This window comes from Nesoenas mayeri (assembly GCF_963082525.1).
Source record: "Nesoenas mayeri genome assembly, chromosome: 2".
NCBI classification, from domain to species: Eukaryota; Metazoa; Chordata; class Aves; order Columbiformes; family Columbidae; genus Nesoenas; species Nesoenas mayeri.
In genome coordinates this window covers 31,536,578-31,546,457 of record NC_137543.1, presented here as the reverse complement: position 1 = coordinate 31,546,457, position 9,880 = coordinate 31,536,578, and positions in this window count along the sequence as shown.

Genomic DNA, 9,880 nt, shown 5'->3' with positions numbered 1-9,880 from the left:
TTGTTCTCCCTTCCTCTGCCCCAGGGCAAAGGCTTGTAGAAAGATTTGCTCTGATAATTTGGGTGCTTTTCTTTAATGTATATGTTGCAATGTATTTATGTCATAAAGGCAGGTTAAAGAAATCTTGTTTGAGTTCGGATGATGATGATGATTGTGATAGTCTTCAGCTCCTGAGGGAGTTCATTCCAGAGTCTTGGACCAGACTTGGAAAGTCTTTAACCTCATGCACAGAGCACATTAAGGCCAAAGAGTAAATATTTCTTTCTTGATTTTTGTCTTTTTTTTTTTCCTTGAGCCTTAGCCCATCTTCTAGATCAGCAGTTTTGAAAGTGAGGTGTGCACACCTTAGGGGTGTGCAAGACAATCCACTGGAGTGCATCAAGAAAATACATTTTGTGCCATTAATAAATAAAATAAATTAACAATGTGTTTATTTTCTCTTTAGCTTATCATTTTTTAAATTATATTTTTGTGTATGTTTTATAATGTGCATAATAAATTCGGACAGTAGTACATGTATATAATTTATAAATAAAAATATATACATATATTGGGGGTGCATGCTCAAAATCTTTTTACAGATGGGGCCACACTATCAAAAAAGTCTGGAGACCACTGTTCTAGATCACAGTATCACAGTATGTTTGGGATTGGAAGGGACCTCAAAAGATCATCTAGTCCAATCCCCCTGCTGGAGCAGGAACGCCTAGGTGAGGTCGCACAGGAACATGTCCAGGCGGGTTTTGAATGTCTCCAGAGAAGGAGACTCCACAACCCCCCTGGGCAGCCTGTTCCAGTGCTCTGTCACCCTCACTGAGAAGAAGTTTTTTCTCAAATTTAAGTGGAACCTCTTGTGTTCCAGCTTGATCCCACTACCCCTTGTCCTATCATTGTTTGCCACCGAGAAGAGCCTGGCTCCATCCTCGTAGTACTCACCCTTTATATATTTATAAACATTAATAAGGTCACCCCTCAGTCTCCTCTTCTTCAAACTAAAGAGATCCAGCTCCCTCAGCCTTTCTTCATAAGGGAGGTGCTCCACTCCCTTAATCATCTTCGTTGCCCTACGCTGGATAGATAGCAGCTCCCTGATGATAGTGCACCCTAACAATACAGACTGAGATCCTGAGTTTTGATTAGTATTCATAAGTCAATGCAAAAAAAAACCTCCCAAAAAATGTCTGTCAAGCATACTTAAAAGAACCACTGCTGCTGTGGAGAGTCGCTGCAACCTTCTCATACCACATGGATTTCTCTGGTGCCAAGAACCTCCTGCAGAAATAGTGTGTAGCTGCTGTCTAACCCAGAATTGGAAGGAATACGAGAACAGGGCACAACAGATCTGCCAACACACGAGTCTCCCGGCCAGCGATGACTAAATATTGTCACCTCCTGTTTGGGTATTAGCAAGAAACACAGAATTGCTCCCAGACTGTGCACTGAATAGACTGTGGGTTTGTGCATTCACACATAGGAAAATACAGTGGACACACAAATCCTTAAAAAAAAATCTCTGTGAGCACCTCTTCTGTCTTGCTGAGATTTCTGGCCCAAGAGCTGATACCATTATGTTGTGTCCTCGAAAACTCAACCAAACTGCCAAAATTAGTGTGTTGATGTAGTTGGGTGACCAGTGCTAAGTGCTCTGGTATCAGCATGTGGTTTTGAAAACATAGCCTTCCTAGATTAAATCAAAATATTACAAAGGTGTCAATAGTAATTTTTAAAATCTTTGTGTACATATGTGTCTGCAGGGCTTTTTCTTTGTTTACTCTAACATAATTATTCAACTATGATATATGCCTAATTTCTAGGAACACTTACAGGATACACTGACAGAAAGTCAAGTAGCCACTTTGATTTAATGTCAATAGTACTATACCTTCATCCATTTTCTCATACACAAAAACAATTAAACGTTTTCCAGTTTACTTAAAACTTCCAGAAGAGCCTGAGTAGTTACACTGAGAAAAGCCTGAAGTTTTCCTGACTAAACTGGGTTTTTACACAGCATTAGAGTTCACATTTTAGAAAAAAATAGACATGCCTTTCTGAAACAACCGTTTGGAAACAACAGTGTTCCTCGTGGCAACATAAGGCTGTTAAGATTCAATAGATTAGGACAACAGCCTGTCCATATCACGAAGAGGAAGAAGAGGAGGAAAGTAAAGGATATTGAGCAAAAATACTTCACACAAGCACCAGAGGTGCTGATGCTTCTGGGACACGCTCCAGGTCCATGCCATGGTGAAGGGACCAGCCACCAGTGTTGAGGCAACACTCTCCCAGGCACTCAACAGGGTCTCCAAGACAGCCATGGGCATTACTACTATAATTATAATTTAGGCAGGGGAATGTAATAGGCATAAGTTCATCAACACTGGATGTGGGAAGCCATGCAGAGGTTCCCTGTGTTGGCAGGCTGAGGGCTTTGATGGTTGGGAGAAACGTCCATTGGTGAGAGGGATGGCACGAGGGCAGTGCAAAGACAGTCAGCAGCGCTTTGGACTCCTTCCCTTGCTGGCACCAGAGAAAAGGGAGCACTAGGCCAGGGAATGGCTGGTGAAGCGGGCAGGGGACTTCAGCAGGGACAAAATGGAGTGTCAGGGCCCAGAGCCCACTCCCACCCCTGGGGGTCTGGCTGTCTGGGCTCAGGGCCAGCTCAGAGATAGCACATCTGGTGACCTTGGGAAAGCTCATCCCAAAAGCCATTCAGGGAGATCTGTGCCAGGGCTGCCTCTCCTTCCCTTGGGACCTGCTTTGAAACTGAGTTTCCTCCCTTTGGTCCCTGTCGGAGTCACAGTGTGGCTGCCCTGCAGCCATGCCTGGGCAATGCTGGCCACAGGCTGCTGGAAGAAAAGATCTGCATGGTCACATCTGGCTCGGCAACAGCAGAAACTGCAACATCCTATGAGGAGAACCTGAGTAATTACCTTTGAGAGTGCTAACTCTCCTCCTTACTGACCTAGCATTAGAATTTTTGCTTACAGATTTCACTCAATTTAAGGAATTTTGGTTTAAATTTGATTGTCTGAGTGATTAAAGATATCCTGTACAAACATTTTTAGGAATCACTTGAATACCTTCTAGCAAATAGCCATAATTGTGGCTGCTATATAGAACTGCAGAATTAGCAAACAGTGCCATGATAAATCAGTTTGTGTTGTTTTCTTATTTCCTCCCAAGACAAGGATTCACACTGTTATTCAAGAAGGACATATTAGTAAGCAAAATTTTCAAGTCTCACTCCCATTCACCACTGCATGGACTAACTCTGCCCAGTTGAGATTCTGTAGCCCATGATAACTGTAATAACTGCTTGGTAATTAATATGAGGATGTTTTAATGGAGATAGATGCTTTCTATGTACTTTGATAATGTAAGACAAAGAGAGTACCATTGGCCCACTGGCAGTCTTAGAAACATGAAAAATGCATAAAATCATATAGAAAAACAAGAGATGGAAAGTTGATATAAGAAAGAGAGGGCTAAATTGGATTACCTGAAGTCAGCAGTCACAGGAGGAGGCTGTGACCTGGCTGAACAGGCACTGATCAAAGTCACAGAGAAAGTGCAGTTGCTTGAGCACCCAGAAGAGGATCCTCATTCCCTTCCTGATTGGAGTGTATCTTTCACAGCTGGTCCATTTCACATCAGTCCTAGCTGCAGGCTAAAAATACATGACAACTACGGAGGACCAACAAAAAAAACCCAACCAACCAACCAACATGAAATACCATGACTATACTATATATTCAGTCAGATAAAGGTTGAAATCCAGTGGCTTTCAGAGCTGACCTCCATTCAGAGTAGACAACTAACACAAAGGCACACAAAAGGACCAGAAAGATGTGAATAAGAAAGACTAACAAATCTTAGTTAGAAAGAGGCTATGGTACTTTAAAAGAGGGCTGGAATGAAGCAGAAATGCCTTGCATTTGCTAAGGCTAAACTGGCCATAACTATAGCCACAGCAATACAGAAGAAAAAAAATCCATCCATCTCCTGAGTGCTTGGCCCCAAGGAGTGAGCAGATTTTCAGCTCCTGCAGCATGCTTCACATCAGCTCTTTCAGTCCTACTTCAAAAATAATATATCTCTTTAGCAAAACTCTGTGTCCTCTCTTCATGGAAGCACATGAAAACACACTTATCTAGAGGTAAACACATGTTCAAGTGGTTTGCTGGGAAAAAAAAATATTTTTAATTTAGGCTGCAGGTGACTGACTCAAACAAAAGCAGTGCTGTCAATGTACAGAAAGAAAAATAAAAGAAACATCAAAAAACAGCTGTGCGAAGCCACAACATTGAGAAGATTGGAATAAGCTGAACGTCTTCCAAAAGCAGCAATATAGTTAGCAGTCATAACAGGTACAACAACAGTGGATAAAGCACAATCCATTAGTAAGGATATCTAGAAGCCCCAGTCTGAAAAGACAAGAAAAGACAAGCTACAGAGATTAGGAAAATACTACAAAGGAGAAGAAAACAGAAAGCAGGAGATAAACTCTAGAGTGCATCTGTCACACAGCAACAGTTTGACGAAGACAGCGGAGATCTGTGAGAGGAAGGAAGAATACATACCCTGGCTGCTCCAGGCAAGGGGATGGTGCAGCTGGAGAAGGCTCTACAAGAGGAAGGACCCACCTGGGAAGACTGGGTGACAGGGACATCTGCTCACAGCCAGGCAGATGAAACTCGTCTCAGAGCCCTGTGTGCAATTGGACCCCTCTAGCTTTATTGAGTAAGGGGAGCCATGCACACAGCGACTATGAGAAACCTGCGAAGTGGGAACGAAGGCTGGACCTCACCCGTGATGTGAACTTCCCCCAGCAGTGTCACACCAGTGTGATACACAGCCCCAGAATGGACTGTCCTTTGGCCAAGGGGTAGCAGTGCCACCCTGCACCCAGGGATCCCTGTGCATCTGGCAGCTGCAAAGGAATAGCCCAAGTTCTGGATAAGAAAATTGTATTTAATTCTGCCAGATAGTCATTGATACTCACCTGTTAGAACTTACATCATTTTGCAGAATAAGAAGGCTTTAACACCTTCAGATGCTTTCAAATTGTTTTGTATTGCCAGAGAGACAGAAAAATACTTAGTATAAAAGAGAATTAAGCCAGGAATGTGTCAGAGAAAAGGCACAGACATGTTTGGGAGAGCTATAATACCCAGAGCGCAGGCAGGACTAAGTCATGCTCTGGCACTCCACTCGCAGACAGGTGTGCCGGTCGGTCACATTATCATTCTTCCAGTTGTTTCTTACCGCTCCTCTGCCGAGAGCTTCCACCCCCACAGCTCTGTTGGCAGAAGGAATTAAGTGAGCGCTCCCTCGCGTGCTTCCAACAGTTAGATGGATTAGTCAACCAAGAGGGTTTAAACCAACCTGCTCGCTTTGCCTGAAGCAAAAGAAAGAGCTCTTGAATAAACCCTTTTACCAGCAGCGCTGTGGCAGTAGCAACCACAGCATCAAAGGGGTAATGTGTAGGTGCAAACTGGCAAAATCTTCAAATGGTGCAGACAGATCTGGAACACCGTGTCTGTCCATAGCTTTACAAGTACACACAAGCTATAGAATCTTACATGCACAACACCTGTCCATGTATTCATTTTATTCTGCGGCAAATACAAAGTTCATGCAATTACGCTGAAAATTCTTCTACCGTGGGCTAAGTTAAGGCATGTTATCTCATACTCGCTGTGTGCTAAGAGTGTGCAAGGGAACAGTTATCAGACAATGGATGGTAAGTTTTAATTCTTGATACCTTCCTAACCTACCTAAGGTCATAAGGTGTGATTGTGAAAAATTAAATAATTGACCTGAAAAACGTTGTGATTTACCTTTCCAAATGTCAGTTACAAGGTATTCCAAGAGAAATAACTGCACAAACTCAATCTGAATTCAGTTTACTGAAGAAAAAGCTACTGATTGTAGTCTAAAAATTCTGCTGACACTTTACAGATGTGCGAGTTTCTATTCTTGGGAATTACACTTTCAAAAGTCTTCTCTAATTGTAATCTGGAAGCAAGGATTGTGACATGAACAGATAGGCCTGTGCCATGTTGGACAGCAATGAAATCTCAGCACACAAACATTCATCCCAAAATGCTCAGTGCTCCTTCGGCAGCTGAACCCCTGCGACCAAGATCTATTTCAGCTGCACCTGAGCACACAGCACAGGCATCACCTCAGACTAGGGATGGCATCAAGGTTTCTGAGCCCTTCCTCAGCTTTGATCACTGTCTTCTCTCCCTACTACTTGTTCTGTGGAGCAGCACAGTTAGTACTATTAATACAAAGTGATGGCTTATGCTATTTATTTTCTGCTACAATCTAATTTTCCACCTTTGGTATATTAGGACAGATGTGCACTCATTCCTGCCCCATTAATAAGGCTGATTCCTACATGCTTACTTTGCTGCATGACCCCACAGTACATCAACATATTCTGCAGAGTAATGCTTTTGCTTAAGAGACAAGAGAGCCCTCTCTCCTATCGGTGAATTTTGAGCTTCCAAAATCCCTCAATAAGCAGGAGCATTTCAACTGAAACTTCATATGCCTAAGAATACAGATTTCTAGTAACACAAAAACCATGCTAGAAAAACTTGAAGTATCTTTGAAAAAAGTCTTGAATCTTCTCTATTGAACCAACATTGATCACAGAGATGTGCTGTAGGGATCAGACAACATCCCACTGGTTTCAGAAGCAATCTTGGAAGAGTCTTCCTCATCATGAAAGTGATTCCTATGTCACAGCAGGAATTTTGGCACACAGATCTTTCCAGATATCACATGCTATATGACCAGTATTTTGCTGAAAATGCTATGATCGGCATATACTAGTATACACTGGTATACTGACACACGTGCTTTATCAGCAGTATTTTGCTGAAAATGCTATGATTGGTATACACTGTTTTGCATATACATAAAATATATTTATATATGATTGGTATACAGTGAGATATATATGTACATGATGTCTCTCCTGGCATGATCTGTTTCTCACTCATTTCTCTAAGAGTTAGATCAGACTTTAGATACTCTCCTCAGCTGCAACACAAAGAGATGCTGGATGTGTGTAACAAGCTACCTGTATGGATAACACACCGTTCCTGATCAACAGGATACTCTACACCAGGCACCACACAAGTATGAGAATTTAATCCTCACAGTCTTGCACAATGGGTTTTATTACCTAAAAGCAAAAGATTCTATTCTTTGTACGTGAGCTTGCTATTTGTTCATTGAAACCCTAATTCAGCAGAATATACAAACACGGGTTTAAATGTTTTGATGGAATGAGCTTGAAGTAGTATTAAATATAGATTTGATTAGTGATGATGTTCATCCACAGAGGAGCTTTATAAGCCGTTCTTCCCAGATATACATAGAGATGGCATGATAAACAGGATTTTATGTGATGTTCACTCCCTTTCACAGCATTATGCCCATTTAAATATTTTTAAATATTGGACCTTAGATCCTGGAAAACAAAAATAAGTGACAACAGATGCCCTCCTAGGGTGTCTTCCTTGCACAAAGTACTACCAGTAACTGACATCTGCATAGTTTAGATTTGGGTTATTCTAGATTTGGAGCAAAATGCCATACTGCAGCAGTGTATATATCATGATGCATTGATTATTAATTCCGCTCTTTCATGTGAGGGACTAACTTTTCTTTTGCAGGAAGCCAAATCAGTTTATGGTTCTTTCCCAATGAGCTGTGAGAGATTGTTGTGTCTGTAACATACAGGAAAGCAGCAGAAAGAACCAAAAGATTTTCAGAGAAATAAGGAAGCTGCATGTTTGTCGAGGGTTTAGATTGCGGGATGACAATAAAACCCCGGCAGATGTATTGTTAACCTCCTCTCCCCCCACTTCCCCCTTTTGCCCCTCCCTCTCCCCCCTTCCCACTCAGGACAGGTGATCGGGAGGGAAAGAAGGACAGAGAGAAGAGAGTTGGAAAAAATTAAAGATGTTTTACTAATGCTACTAATAAGAATAGAGAAAATAATACAAAATATACAAAACCAATCTTGAAAGTCTCAGCAACTGCAGAGCCGGCACCCAAAGTCCTGGACTGGACTCTGCAGCCAACCGGAGCTGGATTCAGTCTCTCACTAGGCCTCAGTTCGCAGGGATGACTAGCAAGGTCCTCTCCTAATGTCGGCCATAGGGAAAAGGGAAAGAAGAAAAGGGGCGAGATCCTCGTGATCTCCCACTTTTATATGAAGTATTCACGTGAATGGAACGTTATACACAGTTGGTCAGTTTCTTGGTCACCGGTTTCTCGTCGCCCCTCTCTCGAGATGTCCATCCGTGCTTATCAATAAGTTAGCATTCCATTGCTAGGTTTTACCAAAACATGTGTCTGGTTCTCCAGGAAAATGCAGCTAATACGAAGGCTTTAGCTGACAGGGAAATTCACTGAAAGAGAAACTTGTTTTTAACAAAACCAGGACAATGTTGTATTTGGAGACTTAGATTTCAGAGTGAACAAAACAATATTTGCTATCTACAGGACTGGGATGGTTAACCACTGGAGATACGAACTTCAGCAGTAAACAATGACTTGAGAGAGAGTATTGGTGAAAAAGGTATATTAAAGAATTACTGTGAGGTGTACATCAGTGATTTTTTTCAACTATGAATCTTAGCATGCAGGTTTGTCAGGGGAACTGAAAACCAATGATGAATAAACAGCAAATTACTGTTTCTACAAAATAAATATATTTTTGCCACAGCATCTTAGGATGCTTTTTGAAATAGTCCCATCACAAATATAAAACCTCATGTACAACGAAGCAGACTGAAAACAAGGATTTTTGTGATGAAGATTAAGCTGTTTCAAAATCTTTGCAAATTACTCAGTGACAAAAAAAGTGTCTGGGGAGACGTGTGTCCATGAGGACACTCAGTACAATGGAATTATCAAATAGACTAATACAACCTCAATTCTGCTGTGAGAGAGCCATTACAGAGCAATTAAATTAGCCAAAATAATTTGGTTAAGTTCCCTTTGTTGAGTGCACTGTGCAGGAGTGGAAGCCCTTGTAGCAAACTGACGAAGCGAAAGTGTGGGGAGCGGATTTGGAAGGAGCTATTACCAAAGATCTTCTCAGCAAACAGTCCAGGAAAGTCCGAGACGTTGTTCCTGAGCAACCAATTGTGACTTTGAGGTTGGCTCTGCTTTGAACTCAGTGAACTCCAGAGGTTTCCTCCAATCTAAATTACTTTATGATTCTCTATCGATACATTAGCACTCAAGGTTACCTGCTGCAATCAAATGACACTTCTTTGCATTCCATAACAGGAAACCTGTGGCTCACTATCTTACTGTCCCTCCTATGTATCTTATCCCAGTTCATTCCAGGACATCCACTGGGTAGGTTTCTTTTAAAAAAACAGTCCTGGGTGCAGGTTACATTCCCTGAGATTACAAGAAGCGTGCTCCATAAATGTGAATCCCAGGAGGGATTCTTAAATTAAACTTTCTGTATACTCTTAATGCAATCTGCACCAATTGAAACATACAGTGGGAAATAATCCACAACATCGAACGTCTTTCTTTATATGCAATATAAAATAGGTAAGCAATTCTAACGTAGGTAAGTGCTGAGGCACTAGTCAGCTGATGAAATGTTGCCAGGCAAGGATCGAGCACCACGGGAATGCAAAAATATCGATACACGACAAAGCCCAAAAGTTTATGAAATACGCGTCAGGTTTGCATTTTACGAAGGCTGTGTCATGGGAACCCTTTGCTTTGATGGACCCAGATCTGAATCGCCATCTCCACCTTCCCACCAGGCACAGCAAATTTCAGAATCCTTCAATTCCCATCACTCTTCTTTCACCTTGCCTAAATT